Source organism: Sapajus apella, unplaced genomic scaffold, assembly GCF_009761245.1.
Source record: "Sapajus apella isolate SASKATOON/1434 unplaced genomic scaffold, GSC_monkey_1.0 scaffold30, whole genome shotgun sequence".
Taxonomy (NCBI): domain Eukaryota; kingdom Metazoa; phylum Chordata; class Mammalia; order Primates; family Cebidae; genus Sapajus; species Sapajus apella.
This window is the reverse complement of record NW_022436970.1, coordinates 181,872-200,190: the sequence shown is the minus strand read 5'-3', so window position 1 is coordinate 200,190 and position 18,319 is coordinate 181,872. Positions and strand designations below refer to the sequence as shown.

Below are 18,319 nucleotides of genomic sequence, written 5' to 3'. Positions count from 1 at the left end.
TCACCGTTTTTCTTTTTTTGAGACAGTATTTCGCTCTTGTTGCCCAGGCTGGAGTGCAATGGCGTGATCTCAGCTCACCACAACCTCCACCTTTCGGATTCAAGCAATTCTCTTGTCTCAGACTCCTGAGTAGCTGGGATTAAAGGCATACACCACCACACTCAGCTATTTTTTTTTTTTTTTTTCTTTTTAGTAGAGATGGAGTTTCTCTGTTGGTCAAGCTGGTCTTGAACCCCTGACCTCAGGTGATCCACCCACCTCGGCCTCCCAAAGTGCTGGCATGACAGGCATAAGCCACTGTGCCCAGCCAATGGTAACCATTTTTAAGTATACGATATAGCAATGTTAATGATAGTTACATTGCTGTGCAAAAGATCTCTAGAACTTTTTCATCTTGCACAACTGAAACTCTACACTTATTGAATAAAAACTTTCCTTTTCCTCCCAGCTTCCTCCCCTCAGCCTCTGTCAAACACCATTGTATTTTCTGTTTCTAAACAAGCTTATTCCTTTTGCAACCCAAGTCTTCATCCTCTTACTTCCTTGTGTTTATAGATGATACCTCTGTTCACTCAGTTCTTCAATTCACATCTCTGTGATTTAGCTTTGGCTCCTACGTTGACTTTGCCATGCATGTCAAGTAACTGTGTCCAGTTACATGGTTTGAATAGCCTCATCATTTTGCTTTCCAGAGCAATCTTTTCCACTCTTGCCTACAGCTTTGCCTTCAGTGACACACTGCCTCAGAGTTTCCAAAGATTTTCCCAGATTACCTTCAAAAACTTTCTATTTGGAGCCCTGGGCTACCAGCCACCCTCAGATGTAGGCTGAGACTATTTCTTGCAGCCACACATCTACAGATAAATAGATCTCCCCAGCAGTTAGAGGTAGTTAAGTCTAGTGGGAAGTTAAACATATGAAATCCTGCCTGACTATATGCTTGATGGAGAATAAGATGGTCTCAGCACCATTTCAGGGTTTTCAATCATTTAAAATAGATGCTTGGGTTTTATATAGTAGTCAATCTCCAGCAACATATTCAGAAAACCTTGAATCATTAAATTCAGCAAACCTGCTTATGATCATTCAATTCAACAAACCGCTGCTCATGTGGCACTCATGATAGCAGTTTGAGTGATGAGAGAGCTTTAGAATGTCTTTGTTCCTACCAAGAACATTTCCCTTGAATGTTTGAAGGTTGATGAACTTGGTCAAAATCATGCAGGGGCATATTGGGTGTCTATGGTCACGTTGCTGATAATTTATGTTGCACTTTATAGGCTTTTTATATTTTTCATGATTCCTTATACACTCTTCATGAAGTAGAGACTATGTATAGGAAGCTCTTTTCATAAAAGGCTTTTAAAATGGGAGCTTGTAGAGAATTAATATTTCTAGACAGTAAAGACTTTTGAAGGGGGGCTTTACTTAGCTTCCTGAGCCTTGCGTATAATCAAAATGTAGATGAAAGTTCTCAGTAATTAATCACACAAGGCCAGGAATGGCGGCTCACGCTTGTAATCCTAGTACTGTGGAGGGCCAAAGCAGGAGGATCGCTTGAGACCAGGAGTTAGAGACAAGCCTGGGCAACATAGAGAGACCTTGTATATACAAAAACAAAACAAAACAAAAACAAAAACAAAACACTAGCCTGGCATGATAGTGCACACCTGTAGTCCAAGATACTCAGGTGGCTGAGGTAGAAGAATTGCTTGAACCTGGGAAGTTGAGGCTGAAATGAGTCATAATTGCATCGCTGCTGTCCAGCCTGGGTGCCAGAGAGATACCCTGTCTCCAATCAGTCAATCAATCAATCAATCAATCAACCAAGCAAACCACAGATATTTACTGGCTATCTAATGTGATGGTTTTTCAGACCAGGTTGCATGAGAAAAACTTGGAGAACTGTGGAAATGTAGTTTCCCAGGCACTGTTCCTGCAGGTCCTTATTCATCAATTCATTGGGTTTAATAATGTGCTTTAAGAACAGATGCCAGGAAAAGGAAGTGGCTGAGAAATTGAAACTAGTGGAGAAAGGGAGGACCCACTGAGAACCATCCCAGCAACCCCACCACAGCTGGTCTTCCCTGGACACCATGAACCACGCTATCCAAACCTTCTTCACTCCTGCCAACACCGACCGTCCCCCCAACTATGAGATGCTGAAGGAGGAGCGTGATGTGGCTGTGCTGGGGTTGCCCCATCACCCGGCTCCCCCAGCATCCACCGTGATCCACATCCGCAGTGAGACCTCTGTGCCCGACCATGTCGTTTGGTCCCTGTTCAACACGCTCTTCATGAACTGCTGCCTGGGCTTCATAGCTTTTGCCTACTCCGTGAAGTCTAGGGACAGGAAGATGGTTGGCGACCTGTCCGGGGCCCAGGCCTATGCCTCCACCACCAAGTGCCTGAACACCTGGGCCCTGATTTTGGCTATCATCATGACCATTCTGCTGATCATCTCAATATTGATCTTGCAAGTCTAGCGATAGATCAAGAGGAATCATCCAGGCCAGGGGCTCTGCCTGTGACCTGTTTCCCAAGTGCTCCGTTTCCATTCCTCACCTGGCCCCTGAGGTGAGTCCTGTATCAGCCCTTTATCCTCACACACTTTTCTACAATGGCATTCAGTAAAGTGCATGTTTTCCTGGTAAAAAAGAAAAAAATAAAATAATAATGTGCTTTGAAATTTTTTATTGTGGTAGAATATGATTAACCTGAAGGTTACCATTTTAACCTTTTTAACCAGTTGAATGAAGTACATTCCCATTGTTACACAATCATCAGCACTATCTGTCACCAGAACTTAATAATGTGCTCTTTAGAAACCCTTGGTAAATATGAGGCAGGGAATTTTAACCATATTTTGTAAAACATTGATATATTGTGAGCTTAGAGTTTTGCTAAGCATAATATGAAAAGCAAGATATGTGAAACATGATTCCTGGGTTCATGCAGTTTACTCTTCGGCAGAGGAATGAAGAATAGTACATGTGGGATAATTAGGAAGTAAACCTAGAAAGAAGTTTAAGAGATACATGTATATATACACAATGTACAGATGGGTGGGTGTTAGAAGTCAGACAATGACATAAATATGTTTGAAAAATAATGCCATGAAGGGGTGGGTCTTGAGGGTGACTGCAGAGGAGTATAGAATATTGCTAGGCGTCAACACAATGGTGGACTGATCCCAGGAGAAGGAAATAATATGACCAGTAAGAACCCTAAATCTGTTTGTTCAAAGATTGAAAATTAACTGATACAAGTCAAAGTTTACACTTACATTAAAGATATTTCTCATTTGAAAGTAAGGAAAAAAATCACATTTCATAAATTTTTTAGCAAGGAGCCAAATAGATAATCACAATAGTATCATTTGTGGTTTGAGTCACACTGTCACAACAGAAATTCATAGATTGTTTCAAGTGAAGATTAACCAGATGAGAGTTATTAAGTTGCTAAGGGCTCTTCCTTGCAGCCAAAACATTAGCCAGAATTTCCTCTTTAATGGTTCAGAGTGCCTGCACCTGACATTCTCAAGACTGCAGACCACAATTTAGAATTTAAACCTCTAGACCTCATCTAGGATGGGTGAGGGCCAGTTTCCTAGCACTGTGAAGCAGAGAAGGGTCGAGGGTTCTCAATAATTTCTCAAAAAATCTTTTTCCCAATAGTTCTTCTTCCCACTCTCTTCCCCTTATCACTTTGAGGAGCAGAGCTGTTTGAGAAATCTGTAGCATACGTCAGTTTGTTTATCTTTCCCTTTACTGATTTATGATTCAGATTTCACATTTTTGTTACTCCTCCTCCTCCCTCTTTGCTGTGTTCTTCTGTGTTTCTCTCTTTTAAAAATCCTTTTGCTATTGAGAGAGCATCTCAGAGTTGAGGACACTACCATGGTTTGAATTCGTTCCCTCCAAAATTCAGGTGTTGCCAATGTGATAGGATTAAGAGGTGGGGCCCCTTAAGAGGTGGCTGGGCCACCGGGGCTCCTCCCTGGTGAAGGGTGTTAAGGCCCTTATAAAAGAGCCTTCCCACAGCTTTCAGCTTGTTTGTCTCGCCACACGAGGACGTGATGTTTCTACGCTTTGGTGCGTGCAGTGATAAGGTGCCATCTTGAAAGCAGACCAAGCAGCTCTCTCCGGACAACTGAACCTGCTGGCAGCTTGATCTCGGACTTCCCAGCCTCCACAATGGTAAGAAAGAAATCTCAGTTTTTAAAATGAATTACTCAGTCTCAGGTATTTTGTTAGAGCAGAACAAACTAAGATACTAATAGGACATGACAACTAAATGTAATGTGGTGTCCAGGCTTGAATCCCAGGACAGAAAAAGTACACTAGTAGAATAATTGGTAAAATCCAAACAACAGTTACAGGTTATTTTTTGCCATACTGTACCAATATTAATTTCTTAGTTTTGATAAATCTGTGATGTTATGTAAGATATTAATAGTAGAGGAAGCTAAGAAAAGGGTATACAGGAACTCTGTACCATCTTTGCAAATTTTCTGTATATCTAAAATTATTCCAAAAAAAGTTTACTTAAAAAATCCCGGCCAGGCGTATTGGCTCACACCTGTAATGCCAGCACTTTGGGAGGCTGAGGAGGGTGAATCACCTGAGGTTAGGAGTTCTAGACCAGCCTGGCCAATATGGTGAAACCTCGTCTCTACTAAAAATACAAAAAAAAAAAAAAATAGCACGGCATGATGGTGGCACCTGCAATCCCAGCAACTCGGGAGGCTGAGGCAGGAGAATCGCTTGAACCAGGAAGGGCAGGTTGCACCACTGCACTCCAGCCTGGATAACAAAAGCAAAATTCTGTCTCAAAAAAAAAAAAAAATTTTGCTGTAGTTATGGCTGGGTTCCAGGAAGGTAATAAAGATGTATGTGTTTAATCCTCACTTTAGCCCAGAATGTAAAGTTCGGATATTAACCCCCTTGTAAGGTGAAAGTATAAATCTGTTCAAAGTTGCATTCTTTTGCTCTTGTGAGTTAAATATCAAAGGTTTTGGAGTTCCCCCTTGTTTCTCACTGGTTCAGTCTCATTAAGCTGGTTGGAGACACCTGGGTGGAATTGGCATTCTTCTCACAGCTGCAGCCTAGAACGGGTGAAATTTCTCCAGGACTTCAGCATATGTATTAGTTCAGTGTTAAGTTTTTAAAACCAGGCTCTTTTAAAGCACACAAAGTAATAATGGGGCACATAAGCTTTTTTTTATCAGAAGGCTCGTAATTTAGAAAATAAGTCAATTTTAAGCCTCTAGGCCAGTTTTCTCTGGTGAAATTATTCTTAGAATCCAGGTTGCATTGCTGCCAAAAATTATGCCAATGGAATGGGCAGATTTTACTTTGAGCTTCATTGTGATGCTGACCAATGGATGCCCATTTAATTTAAATTCTATTGGGAATATTCGCCCAGTAATTTTGGCCCTACCATGTTATGGGAAAAGCCCACTTAGGCATATGGCCTTGTGTCACAGACCTGGTGTTTGAGTAAAGCAAATTTTCAGTGGTGATTGTCACAGTCCCCTGATAGTATCTGAGAGACTTTTCCTTCACGCTCAGCAAATTCAGAATAAAAAAAACTTTATTTTCCCCTTCCTGTTTGTTTTGTTCGCTACAGTACTAAATTGTGTGTGCATTCTGATTAGTGATAAAGCTTCCATCTTCTCTGTTGGACAGGCATCTTTAGTTTTGTATTATTGAATTTCTTAGGCCTAAATAACGTGTCTCCTAAGGAAGGGTTTTTCTCATATGTGATTAAGCCAGTCAGACCAAACTAGACTACGTGATGGGGAGATGACTTGACCTTCTAGATTCACTTTGTGAATTATGAGTTACCCTTGTAATTTTGGACTGGATGGTTCTTTTGTTGGAAGCTGTCCTGTGCACATGGGATATTTAGTTGCATTGCTGACCTCTATCCTCTAGATGTCTACAGTATCCACCCACCCCAGGTGTGACAACTGAAATGTCTAAAGACAGCCCCAAATATCCCTAGAGAGGCAAAATCATCTTGGCTGAGAATTACTGTTGCAGGACATGAAGAACCGATATCTTTCAGTTTGTTTATTTGTGAGATGGAGTTTTGCTCTTGTTGCCCAGGTGGAGTGCAGTGGCACGATCCACAATCGTGGCTAACTGTAACCTCCACCTCTTAGGTTCAAGCAATTCTCCTGCCTCAGCCTCCTGAGTAGCTGGGATTACAGGCATGGGCTACCAATCCCGGCTAATTTTGTATTTTTAGTAGAGATGGGGTTTCTACATGTTGGTCGGAGTGGTCTCAAACTGTCAGCCTCAGGTGATCCGCCTGCCTCAGCTTCCCAAAGTGCTGGGATTGCAGGTGTGAGCCATTGCATTCGTTCCTCTTTCTGTTTTAAAAGCACAAATGTTCTGCCCAGCTAGGCCAGAAAATGTCGAATCCCATTTCAGCTAATTTGGAGTGCCAGGCCAGCCTGTGGTCCCATAATTCCACATTAAGCCACAGTGACCTCCACCTCTCCTTGATGCCATGCCTTTCAAGCAGCAGCCATTCTTTGAATGGTCAACCGAAAGAATAAAAATATCTTGAGGCTTAAAGCTTGGAACTTCTTTCCCAGGCCACAGCAGTTAAAGGTTGTTTATGATTGAGTTATTTTACAGCTGGGTTTGTACAGCTCTATTTATTTCTGGGGCTATGTAGAAGTCGGGAACTGACTCTTGGCCAAAGGACTAGTGGCCAAGTTAGTCATTTAAAATACACCAGTGCTAGCTTGTTTGCATTGTTTAGAGAGGTTGATGGCTTAACACCTGGTTAACCAGCTTGGGCTATCTGACTAGTGGGACATAAAACAACCACAGGAAACTTCCGCCCGAGCTCTTAAAAAACCAAGGCTCCTCACTGATATCCTGGTGATTCATAATATGGAGATAAAGTAGATTCTGTGACTAAGAAAGGACCCTCGGGAGTTGTACCTGGAGATCTCTCAGACCCTGAGGCTTGCTGGTGCTTATTTTCTCCAGGTGCTTTGTGTCCATCAAGCCTTGTGAGCGTAAGCTCTGCATAGTCTTAGTCCCTTAATTCTCCAAGTTGTATAACCTTTGCAAAGATTATCTGTACAGCTGTTCATACCCATGAGTCCTAGTGTAGGCGTGCTAAAACCATCAGGGTAAAATCTCCTGCCTCTCACAGATGTCTACAGGCCACGAGAAGCCACTTTAAGTTTCATTTTGTTCACTTCAATTCTTCAAACATAGCTTCTTTTTTAAAAACAGTTTATTGGGATATAATTTGCATGCCATCAATTCACTCTCTGAATGTATACAATCCAGTGGTTTTTACTATATTCATAAGGTTGTATGACAATTGCCTTGATCTAATTTCACAATGTTTTCATCACCCCCTAAAAATCCCTGTACCCATTAGCAATTATGTCCCGTTCCCTTTTCCCCATCTCTGGCAACAACTTTGCCTCTATGGCTATGTCTATTCTAAACTGTCTTAGTCTGCTTAGACTACTATAACAAAAATATCGTAGACCGGGTGACTAACAGAAATTTCTCAGTATTGAAGGCTGGAAAATCCAAGATCAAGGTGCTGACAGATGTAGTATCTGAGGGCTTTCTCCCTTGTTTGCAGATAGCGCTCTTTTCCTTGTATACTCACGTATAGAGAGCCGGGAGTGAGGAAGCAAGCTCTGCATGTCTTTTTTTTTCCCCCCAGTGTATCCTGCTCAGTCGCATGTCTTCATAAGGGCCCCAATACTACTCATGAGGGTGGTACTTCATGACCTAAGAACCTGCCAAAGGCCCCATCTCTTAGTATCATCACATTAGGGGTTAGCATGACAACATATATTTTGGGGTGGGATACAACCATTCTGTTCATAGCATGGACATTAAAAGTAGAATCATACATTATGGGCAATCTTGTTATTGGCTCCTTTTATTTAGCATAATGTTTTCAAGTCTTGTCTATAGTATATGAATGTAGCACTTCATTTTTATGGTTGACTACCATTCAGGTGTATGGATATACTACGTTTTAGTTATCTGTTGATAAACCTTTGGCTATTATGGATAATGCTGCTGTGAACAACTGAAAACATGTTTTCATATGGGCATGTCTTATTCTCTTGCTCCCAACTGTTCACAGCGGCATAATGAGTGGATATGTATGTCCACGTTCCGATTTTTAAACTCCTCCTCTGGGGATAGGGGAGTGAACACGGGATAGAGAGAAGCCAGGGCTGGCTTCAGTTTGCAGAACTTCCTTCACTTCGAGAGAAATAGTGGGAGTAGGACAAAATTTTCCCTCTTAAAATATTGTAATACCTTTCTGAAATTTGCCTCTCTGCTTCCATTCTCAGATTCCCTGTTCGTCCTAGTTAATCTTTTGGTGAAAGAAAGTGGAAAAATAAACTGTTAACACTGCCTGGGCCAAAATCATTCAGTGGCACCCTATTGCCTACAGGGATAATGTGGGGCATAGTTTTCTCTTTCTACAGTTCTCTGTTTTATCTGTTCCTTTTTTTTGGGCATTTGGTTGGTCTTTTTTTTTTTTCTGTTATTCATTTTAATAATTTCTGAAACAGTGAAACTTCCACATTTTTTACCAATAAAGACTTTTTACATCTTTTAGCTATGTCTGTCTGTCTCAGTCATGTCACCAATCAGATTGGGATAATTGTGCACTGAAATGAGTATGAAAGCTTTAGCTTTTGTAAAACCAAATTTAATCCTTCTTAAAGTGATTTGCTAGAAAACGGAGCTTTCTAATTGAGTAAATTTAAATATAGAGCAAGAATTAGATGATACTGTGGCATTAGAGGTAATCTTCTTGGTTGTGATAAAGGCGTGGTGGTTATGTAAAGGGAAGGTCTTAGAATTTTTGGGATGTTTCACAAGCATGGGTGGTAAAACATGATGGATTTGCTTTAAAACGTTTCAGAAAGTGTATATATAAATCGGAAAGATACTGATTAAAAGTGGAAGCCAAGTAATGTGTATGTGAATATTCATTTTGCTATTCTCTCGATTTTTATGTATTCATTACATACAATTTATTACAAATTTTAATGATTGTTAAAATAAACTCATTTAATATAACACGTTAGTTGTAAGGGATTGAAAAAATAGTACCACTAAAATGACAGTGGCATCAGAAGGTTTTTCTATTCCTTCAAAAAATCACTTATTAAATAAATGAAAAAGGAAAATTACAGATGCCTAATTTTGTGGGTATAACTTTTTAGAAAAACATGAAGTTCAGTCAGTGGATCCATATTTGAAGAAATCACTTTAGCACCATTTCTAACATAGATAATGAATGTCCATTTACATACTCAAGAGGAAATATATTTAAGAATGTATGTATTTTTGAAGATTTTTCACCTCAACTTAAATATTTTAGAACAATTTTAGCTATACAGGAAAGTTGCCAAGATAAAACACTCTTGTATACTTCTCAGTTTCCCCTACAGTTACCAACTTAAGTTATTTGGTATATTTACCAAATAAAAGAAACCAACATTGGTATATTACTATTAACTACATTCTAGACTTTTTTTATATTTTAGTTTTTCCATTAATGCTCCTTTTCTGTTCCAGTATCCAATCCAGGATATCATGTTATATTTAGTCTATGGCAGTTTCTCAGTCTTAGTTTTCATAACTTTAATAGGTTAGAGTACCGGTCATGTGCTTTGTAGAATGTTCCCCAATTTGTGTTTATCTGATTACCTGCCCCCCACCCCCACCATGATTAGACTGACATGGGGTATTTTTGGAAAAATACCACGGATATAAAGTCCTTTCTCATAATATCAGGTGCTTGCTATCCACATGACCTCACTGGGAATGGTGGCCTTCACTAATTGCTTAAGGTGGTGTTTGTCAAGTTTCTCCACTGTTTCATATTCTATTCTCCGAAAGTGAATCACTAAGTCCAGCCAGTGCTTAGCCCTGGGAGAGGAAGAGGGAGTATTTACTCATGTTATCTTTCTTTTTTCTATATCTAAAAGGAAGGCTTGTTCCTCCCCCATTTGCCCCATTTATTCAATCATTTATGTCAATATGGACTCATATTTATCCCAAACTTTGTGTTGTGATCCAGTACTATGTTTTGTTAATTTTTTGTTGTGGTTGCTCAGATTATTCTAGTTGGAGCGTTGAGAGGTCTTTCAGATTAGCTGTGTCCCTTTAACATGACATGATCTTTTTGGGCTTTTTTGACTACTACTGTGCTTTCTCTTATAGATCCTCTGGACTCATCTTGTATTTCCCTGCCTTAGCCCTAGAAGTAGCCATTTCTCTAAGAAGCTGTTTCCTTTCACTGGAGAATGGAAATTCCCCATTTCATATTTAGAAATTCAGATCTGGGTATAGTTGCTGCTACTGGGTGTTACTGCTTTGAGGCCCTTTCATCGTATAACCAGACGTATTGATTATTGCCTAACTACTGATTGTAACCATGTCAGTCAAGAGGGCTTCTACTTTATTTAAAAACATCAGTGTCCTCATCTGTAAAATGAGGCTAATACTTTCTTCATAGAAATGATTTGGGTATTAAATGGAAGAATGTTTGTGTAATAGGAAGTCTAGTGGCGTTTTTTCATGTTTTCCTAGAAGTGTGGCAAAGGCCTGAACTGAGTACAGATGCTTTTAATTAGTTATATTCTAAATTCAGGGAGGTGTTAGTACCAGGACCAGCTGCTGGTTTACAGAGTTTACCCTTATGCCCCACCTCTGCTACTGCTGGACTTTGGATATGGGAGAAGGCCTACCCTTTGGGAAAGTGAGGCCTTTCCTCTCCTTTACCACATTCCTTGTGGGACCCTAAGAGACCCCAGTATTGCTGTTAATTTTGAAGTTGCCTGAAGTGTCAACTATACTGAGTTGGGGACTGGAGGCTGATGGTTCCCAGTGCTGTGGGGTGGGATGAAAAGGCAGGAAGGAATGAGGGAGCTCAGTTCTCCCAAGACACTTAAGCCTTCCTGCCAGAGTGCACCAGGGGCTGCCTCTCGCAGGGAGGTGGCTGAAGGAGAGCAAAAGTGGTGTCCACAGCAGATCTTCCAGGATAGGAACTATGTAGTGGGAGGCCCCAGTACCTCCCTGAACAAGTACAGATGCCCCTTGAGAGAGATGATATGGGATGTCTATCACACAGAGGCAATTCCCAGATTAAGCAGGGGGACCTCACCATAGTGTGGGGACATTATAGAGGAGACCTGTCCATTCTTTCTCCTTTCACCCTAGCTTGTAGGGCAAAACATAGAAGAGCAAGTGGGTGAGGATGGGCTAGGGACCCCATGCTCAGCTTCTTGGTCCTTAAAGTCCAATCCATAGAAAAGGGGACTTTGGTTTTAAAGTGAGTTTGCAAGTGTGAAATGAAAAGGCCTGGGACTCTGAGAGTCAGTATGAGGCTGATCACTGCTAAGGAAGTTACGGAGTCAGAGATCTTGGTAAGATTCTTTACCCCATCCTTTAAGTATGACAGAAAACCACAGAGCATAATGCGGACAGTTATTAACAGAAAAATAGCCTCCCTGTCCTCCAAAAGCCCCAATAAACAGAGAATCCTCCAAATCTTAGAGATCTAGCATGGAACTTGGCTCATGTTGAGTATACGAGAGATGTTGGCCTTTATTGTGAGTAATGTTATTAGTTTGGGTCCATTATTCTATACATGATGAGCTAATCAAGAATTCATCCTTTTAGCTTGCCTTTTGGTTATATATTATGTGCTAAGGAAAATAATATTAAGAGGCTCCCTCTGTGCTCCCCCAACACCTACTGCACTCTCCAATTCAAGAACTTGCCTAGGACAGTGTCTGAGGGGAGGGGGCCAAAGGCAGCTTGCGATACTGTGTACTTTAGGAAGTCTCATAGTAGGACCACTTCCTATAGTATAGGGTTTTGGGCAATTTCCCTGGGGAGAGATGAGATTCTAACTTCAGTGGCAAACTTGCAGCCTCATATTACATCAAGCTTGGAAGATGGTGAAGCTTGAAGCTGCCTTTCCATTTAAAGTAGAAGGCTCTAATGCAAGCCCATAGAAAATATACTGTGGAGAGAAACCACAAAAGGTCAAGACATGCATTTGGTCAATACGTTGTAAAAAGTTGGTGTTCAGCTGAATAGGTCGTTAGTCCTCTGATACAAGGGATGGATATTATCACCTGACAGTGAAGCAGAATGGAAACAAAATGTTAGAATCTGTCCTTGTTTGAAAGGAGACCACAAGAGGGCTCTGTCCTCCCAGGATGGTTTTTGTTTAATTGCATTTTCCAAGTGTCTTAAAATGTTAATAGTTTCTGGGAATACTGACAAGAAACGAGGCAAAACAAAAAAATTGAGACAAAATGATTCTCAGAGTAAGCTAGGATGTAAAACTAAGTTGCCTAAAATGCTGAACTTAATTCCAGGGATTAAGAAAATGAAAATTTTGGTTACATTACATCCAGTGTTGTAAGTCCAAATTCTGGGTCCCCTAGAGAAACATCATAGAGAACCCCTTTCCTCCCTTATTATCAATCTCCATCAGCATATAACTGAGTGTCTATGTTACCACAAGTAACTACACTCTGCTGGATGTTGTGGGAAATAACTAGAAAAGTTTGACATACTGTCCTTAGCCCCAAGGGGCTCCTAAGAACCTGCTTGAGAAGGGAAAATGTCTTAAAAGGGAAATTTTAAGTGTGGAACTTTTAGATGTTAGCTGAAAGGACTTAGAGATTTAGAAATGAAAAATATCAGTATGATAAGTCAAAGCAAATGGGCAGATGACAGGCAGATTTGTCTGAATGCCAGGTAAGAAGATTGGAGTTAATTGGATATGTTCATATAAGGGAGGTCTCAAAGTTTGGGCTTGGAATAAGCAAGTTCTATAATGGATTCTGAGCAACTGGTATAGCTGCTGGGAATGGGAAGAACTTACTCATCACCACCTGAATAAGTCTGCCTCCTGGGGCTTTTCCTCTAGGTGGATTCTGCTATGCCGTTTTTAGTCATTAACATTTTAGCTGAAATTACTCCCTCAATCCAACTAATGGGCTCCTTAGGGCTCACTTACAGATTTCTGCTCTCCTTTAACCCTGAATCAGGGGGACCTGCACTCTCATATCTAAGGCTAAAGTTTCCAGGCTGCGATTTTACATTATTAGTTTTTAACACTGTTCTTACCTGAACTGGAGCTGGCACTTCTCATGGCTCCTCAACCCCCTTGATCCCTGTTATTTCCAATAAAGCTTTAAGAAGATCACTATAAACCAACTAAACAAGACAGCATAGATACAGGCCTTGTGCAGAGTAGTTCCTTAACAAATCTTAATTTTTTGACTCCTTCCCCCTGCCCCATGCTAGAATTTGATCTTTCTCCTTTCTTAGCTTGCTATTAACAGGTTTGTTATGAGTTACAGGCTTTCTTCGTGGCCATTGGTGACATGGCATGAAGAGGCTGCGTTCACTCCAGGGACACCAGCCCCCTTTTTGACAAAAGAGAAAGTCCAGTGGCTATGGAGTACATAAAAATGCAAAAAATGATGTGGCCTAATGATCAGACGTAGGGGATGTAGTGATACATCTGGATCAAGAAAGTTACTTATTCTCTATTTAGTTTAATTTTCTCCACGGGAGCAGCGTTTTATTTTGGAAGCAAGCAAAATGCTCATATTTGCAAGGGTTTTTGAAAGATCATTCACGTTCTAGACACAAAAGTATGGTAAATGGAAGTCACAGGAATATCAGGGTCACAGATGACATTGAGTCCATTTCCATCATTTGTTAGGTGTTAGGACTCGGTTAAGTTACTAAGTTTCCTGAGGCCTTTCTCCATCCATAAGATGAGGAATACTAATCCTTGCTTCAGAGTTATTAGAGCTAACTACATAATGCTTGTAGAGTGCCTGATGTTTAGTACTAAGAATTGTATGGTGGAGGTTTCATGGTATTATGATGGAATTGTGGCTAAAAATTTAGGAATCTCATTGCACTGTCCCAGCTATAACTCTCTCAATGAATTGCTAATAGAGTGAACGTACAAAGAACAGTAAATTCCATGGGGGCAGGGAATATCTTTATCATACTTTTATAGATACTAGGTAAATATGAGTGAATGGATGGGTCATTTAATCACAAATGGATTCCTAAACCTAACACAAAGCACTTACTTTTAGAGTTGTGTTACTTCTTTTCATTTGGATTCAAGGATCATATTGGCATCTCTTTATACTGTCATACCTTCTCCAGTTATTGTCAATCTCATCACCACATGCCATCAATCTAAAGCGAGAGGAAGAAATAAGGGCACACAGGAGGGGCGACCTGCAAGGAGGTCCTTGTTCAGCCTAACAGTCCCCTAGTTTGGAGGGAGCATGAAGCAGTTGGGAGCCTGCAGCCTGGGACCTTTCCTGCTCAGTAAGTGTCCCACTTGAAATCCAGACACATCAGCTTGTGTCATTTACTCTTGTGAGGAGCAGTGTCATAAGGAGAAGGGAACAATGAGCTTCAACCACACTGCCTGTCCACCAAATACAGTTGGTGCTTAATAAGTGATACTCTTTGACTTCTTTTATACTGTTACAAAGTTAAGCATTTTAATGAATGGACTCCAATATGTTCTTTTCATGCTATTCTATCCCCTCTGTTCTTTTCCTCCAAAAACTGAGAACATACCTCACTGTTAATGCTCTTGTCCCTGAAACTGGCAGTGGAGCTGGTTCCAGCTAGGGTTTGATGAGAACAGTGTCCTTTTGTAACCTGCCTGTTGTTGACATGCTTGCTCCCTTCTCGAACTAGAAATACATGAGCTGAGAGCCAGGAGGTCTGCAGTTTCAGTTTTTTCCCAGCGAGGAAAACTGCTTCCCCTCTGTAGTTTTTTTGATCCCTTCTGTTTAATGTATGGGGTTGAATGAGAGTAGGGAGAATGTCAAACTTTGTTCCTTGGAGTCAAGCGGCTTCACAGAGAGGCTTTTGTGGCAGTTGTGGGGGCTATTGGGGAGGGGTCCCGGCCTTCCACTCCAACAAAAGCCATCCTTCGTTTATACGTTGGCATCCTGCATAGACTTCGTAGGTGTCTGTTGGTTAAAAATGTAGAATCTTCTGATGTGGATGAGTTCTGAAGCTGTGCTGTCCAAAACTTTGGCCACTAGCCACATGGGGCTATTGAGCACTTGAGAAGTGGCTAGTCTGACTTGAGATGTGCTGTCAATCTAAACTGTGCAGAGTTTCAAAGACTTAGTTCGACAAATGTATAAAGTGTTCATTAATAACTTAAATATATGTACAATGTTGAAATAGCATTTTGGGTGTACTGAGCTAAAATACTGTTTAAAAATTTTACATACTTTTAAAAAAATTCAGCCTCTAGAAAATTGAAAGCTTATGTGTGGCTTGCATTATATTTCTATTGAACTCACTGGCCTTCAGTTTCAGCTCTGAAGTTCTGTGACTCTGAGCGTGAACAAATGGGCCCTGTATATATAAAGAGTGTGTTTGTGCGTGTAGGGGTGTATGTGTTGGGGGGGTGGGGGTGGTGTCCCAGGTCTGCTGGAGACCTGTACAGGTGGCAGGTGGAGGTGAAACCTTCTTTGAGAAGCTCAAAGCAAGATGAGTCCTGAACTTCCCCATGGCTATGAGTTCAAGGGGGAAAGCGACTCCACACATGTGATGGTGAGGAAGGGCACCCTTGCTGTTCCCAGCCCTGCCTTTGCCTTGCTTTCTGGTGTCCCTCCTTACCTGCTCGTGTTGCCAGCAGTATGATGGCCACATGTCCTAGAGTTTCTGGAACAGCCTGAATTTTTGTCTACTGGTTTCCATAAATACTGTTTGGCAACCTGGCTTCTGATTCAGAAATTATGATCGTGCTGAGTATTAGCGGGTATAAGAAGTTCTCCCATTAGTATTTACAGTATAAAAACATAATCTTCTATGGTTTCCAGAGATTGGCTGGGTGAAAGGGAAAAATAAGCAGAGTACAGAAGGTCTTTAGGGCAGTGAAACTATTCTGTATGATACTATAATTGTAAATACATGTCATTATACATTTACCAAAACTCATAGAACATACAGCACAAAGACTGAACCTTAAAGTAAACTATAGGCTTTGCTGAGTATGTGTAATGTTGGTTCCCCTCTCGTACCAAATATACCACTGTGGGTGGGGGATGTTGGTGGAGGAGGCTGTGTGTATTGGGGGGTAGGGAAAGGGGTATGTTGGAGCTCTGTACCTTCTGCTCAATCTTGCTGTGACCCTAAAACTGCTGTAAAAAAGTCTATTAAAAATAACACAACTAAACTTATGTCCATATATACATTATATGTATGTTTTGAAATGGTGGTGTAGTTCAGGCTGGAGTGCAATGGTACGATCTCGGCTCACAGCAACCCCTGCCTCCCGGGTTCAAGTGATTCTCCTGCCTCAACCTCCCAAGTAGCTGGGATTACAGATGCCTGCCATGACGCTTGGCTAATTGTGGTGTTAGTTTTTTTTTTTAGTAGAGATGAGGGTTTCACCATGTTGGCCAGGCTGGTCTAGAACTCCTGACCTCAGGTGATCCACTTGCCTTAGCCTCTTTAAGTGCTGGGATTACAGGCATGAGCCACTGCACCTGGCCATTTATGTCCATATTGAAAGTGGAAAAAAATAAGTAGAAAACTTCTCTGTTCACTTCTCAAAAGAAGATTTATGCAGCCAACAAACATATAAAAAACAAAGCTCATCACCAGTCATTAGAGAAATGCCAATCAAAACCACAATGAGGTACTATGTCAAACCAGTCAGAATAACAATTATTAAAGAGTCAGGAAACAACTGATGTTGGCGAGGCTGTGGAGAAATAGGAATGATTTTACACTTTTTGGTGGGAGTGTAAATTAGTTTAACCATTGTGGAAGACAGTGTGGTGATTCCTCAAGGATCTAGAACCAGAAATACCATTTGACTTAGCAATCCCATTACTGAGTATATACCCAAAGAAGTACAAATCATTCTACTATAAAGACACATGCACATGTATGTTTATTGCCACACTATTACAATAGCAAAGACTTGGAACCAATCCAAATGCCCATCAGTGATAGACTGGATAAAGAAAATGTGGCACAAATACACCATGGAATACTATGCAGCCATAAAAAAGACTTCATGTTCTTTGCAGGGACATGGATGAAGCTGTAAGCCATCATTCTCAGCAAAGTAACACAGGAACAGAAATCCAGATACTGCATGTTCTCACTCATAAGCAGGGGTTGAACAATGTGAACTCATGGATAAGGGGGAACATCACACACGGGGCCCTGGGGGGGGGGGGGGGCAAGGGGAGGGAGATCATTAGGACAAATGCCTAATGCATGCGGGTCTTAACACCTAGATGATGAGCTTATTGGTGCAGCAAACCACTGTGGCACATGTAGACCCATGTAACAAACCTGGACATTCTGCACATGTATCCCAGAACTTAAAAGAATTTGGGGGGTAGGGGGAGCATCTCTGTGATGAAAATTCTCTCCCCGCGTTAGGGTAACAGCTCTGAGAGTTTCCTGGTTTCCCAGCTGTTCTCTGTGCTACTTCATACAAGAAAACGGCACCTTGCCCAAGGTGTCATATCCTTCTACTTTAACATGAGAGGCTGGAAAAGGATAAATTTACTTGTCCTCTTGCCTTCAGAGGAAGGCCCGATTGATAGAAATAGCCACTAAATGACTTTGCTAAGCTGTAGGAAGCGCTTCTGTTGTCCTTGAGACCTTGTGAGGTCAAACTGTCTTTGAAGGCTGCTTGTAAAGTAACCTGGTGGCCTCTGTGTGTGATAGGGCCTTAGTCTTATTTATTACTTAATCAGACTTCTTTGGCTGACAAATAGCTGCCTTTGACATGGTTAGTGACACAGAGTTGTTACAATGAGGCAGTGTGTGAGCAAATGAAGGCTTATTAAGCATTTTTTCCCCTCTTCTTGCATTATAACCTATAAAGAACTCTTCTTTTTCTAATGCCCAATGCCTTGTGTAGAACCTCTCCTTCAAGGTTCATCAATTTTTTTGAGGAAAACGTAAAGGTAGAGTAGGATAATATCCTGTTTTTGAAGTGCTTTAATTTTGTACTATAGTTGAATAATCTTCAATCAAGAGTGTGCTGGCCTTAGTTAAAGTTGGTTCTGCTGCTGGATGGCTACATGGCTTCAGGGAAATCTGTCTTTTTGGACATTGGTTGACTCATTTATAAAATGGACAGAATATTTACCTTGCTCCTACCTATTAAAGTATTACGTAGGGAGAAGGTACAATGACTTACCTGTTAGAACTTGAAGTTCTGAAGGCATTGTCTTCCTCCTCTGCCG

General features: G+C 41.0%; 1 pseudogene; it reads left to right on the top strand.

The window, feature by feature from the left end:
- Window positions 1–1,806: 1,806 nt before the first annotated feature.
- The window catches only part of LOC116561842, a 113,428-nt pseudogene continuing 96,915 nt past the window's right edge, over window positions 1,807–18,319 (top strand).